The sequence below is a fragment of the Gopherus flavomarginatus genome, chromosome 9 (genome assembly GCF_025201925.1).
Source record: "Gopherus flavomarginatus isolate rGopFla2 chromosome 9, rGopFla2.mat.asm, whole genome shotgun sequence".
Taxonomy (NCBI): Eukaryota; Metazoa; Chordata; order Testudines; family Testudinidae; genus Gopherus; species Gopherus flavomarginatus.
The window spans coordinates 42,022,195-42,024,297 of record NC_066625.1 but is presented as its reverse complement, the minus strand read 5'-3'; the positions used below and the strand labels follow the sequence as shown (position 1 = coordinate 42,024,297).

Here is a 2,103-nt window from a genome sequence, read left to right as displayed (position 1 = left end):
AGGTGCACACTTGGAAGAGGGAAACTGCTCTACACGCCAGCCCGGGCAGCCGCCCATTATCTTTGGCAAGTCAGGAAGGGCAAAGGCTAGACTGGAAGGACCTGGGGCTCATGCCCCAGCCTTTGTGACACCCAACCCCCAACTCCTTCCCGGGGCTCTAGCTGGAGCCAGAGCATTGGCCTGAGCCGCCAAGAAGAGGTTCCAGCCCTGAAGGGAGCAGGACTTTCAGCATGAAGGTAAAGTTGCAGCAACACAACCATGAAGCAACTTGAACTCTCAATGCCTGCTCTGAAGTCAGATCCCTTATCCATTAGGCCACATGAAAATAGCCCCTCCAAGCACTTCTTTAGAAAAGGCAGACACTGTGTTTCTCAGGTCTTCTACTGAGGGGGGCCGAGACTCTCTGGGCACAAGAAGTAGAGTTCCCAGCAACACGTGAGAATTAATTCTATGGAGCCAGGTGCAGGACTTTGGCAGGGAGGCTCAGGCATGGCGGATTGGGGTGCAGTGGACGGGCTGGCTGTCTAGGTGAGGAGATTTAGTGACTCTCAGGTGCAGGTTGGAGGAAGAGGAGGAGGAATTGGCAGTGGCCGTGGAGAAGAAGAGGAGGGGTGGAGGTTCTTAGCAAGCCTGGCTAGCTCAGTCAGTAGAGCATCAGGCTCTTAATGGGAGGGGCCAGGGTTTGAGCTGCTGTCCAGGGACTCAGCTTTTAAGTTGCCTTGTGTGCCAGGAGCCAAATGATTCCTGGTGGTGCCCAGAGCCATGTGTGGGACAGAGAGGCTGAGACTTGTGGCACCTGCTCTGCGGCAGGGATCCTGGCAGCTCAGACTCAGGGAAGGCTTCTGCGCTCAGAGCTGCTGACTTTGAGAGTTCCCGGGCAGTGCTCAATGCCTGTTCCACCTCAGGCCCTGCCCCCAAACCATCAAAATCTCTTCCTAACCCGCCCCTTTCTCTCCTCACTCCTCCAGCACACCCCTTCAATGGCCAGCGGGAGGCGCTGAAGCAGAAGAGGAGGAGCTTGTCGGCCAGGCCTGCTAGCAGGTGGGAGGTGCAGGGGCGTGCTGGGCAGCTTTTTTTTCCCCTCTGTTTCTTCTGCAGCCCTGTAGCACCCATGGAGTCGCTGACTTGGCTTCTTTCACACACTAGAGAGAGGAGCAGAACCAGGACTATGGCTGATCTAGGGGGCACTAGGTGAGTGGCAGAGGCTTCAGGTGCTGAGAGTTTGCCTGACCCCTCAGGGACACAGTGTGAGGTGGTGTCCCAGGGATCTCTATGAAAGGAGCAGAACATGATTTATTGGGGTGGGGAGAGAATTGAGAGTGTCTCAGGGGTTGTAGAGAGGTATTGCCCGTGTTAGAGACTAGCTAAAACACAGGCCTTGCTGTAAGCAGGATTTGAACCTGTGCAGGGGAACCCTATTGGATTTCGACTCCAACACCTTAACCACTCGGCCATCACGGCTGTGAGGACAAAACTGCCCCACTGCCAGAGAAACTGGTAAAGAATCACAATGCCCAGGCATGAAGTCATCTGAACTACAGAATTCCCACCGCAAACCTGGCTCCCAAAGCACAGGGGGGATTTGGGGTTTGTTCTCTTTGCTTAGCCATGTGCAGTCGCACAGAGAGCGCGTTTAAAAGTCTCCCCTCCCACAGATCGGGAATGGGAAATGATTCTCAACTTGAAGCTTGATGTGAATGAGGATGTCTGGGCCACAGGGCCAGGGACTGGCCTTTGCTATAGAAACCAGTGACACACAGAACTAGGCTAAGGAAAATGTTTCCTGGAGTCAGTAGCTGGATTAGCAGCAGTATTGTGCAGAGAAATGTCTCACAAGAGGAGTCAGCGCATTGGTGGTTCAGTAGCAGAAGTCACAGATACAGCAGGGGAGGTCTGTGGATCGGGAGTTAGGGGCACTGGCAGAGCAGTGAGAGGGGAGCCCAGGGCTGGGATAACAGGGGCTGTGGGTCAGGACAAGCAGTTCTGCGCGGAGTGTTCAGAGCTGCCCTGTATCTGCCCTTTCTCTGCACCGTCCCTGCTCCCAGAATGCACCAGGCCCTGGACTGAACTCTTCCCCTGCAGGCTGAGCTGGTTTCGTTTGCT

The 2,103-nt window shown here is 55.0% G+C and overlaps 1 non-coding gene across 1 annotated transcript; it reads right to left on the bottom strand.

The window, feature by feature from the left end:
• Nucleotides 1-1,379: 1,379 nt before the first annotated feature.
• Nucleotides 1,380-1,461, bottom strand: TRNAS-CGA (transfer RNA serine (anticodon CGA)). The gene has a single exon. It is a non-coding gene; the product is annotated as a tRNA-Ser (tRNA).
• Nucleotides 1,462-2,103: the final 642 nt, after the last annotated feature.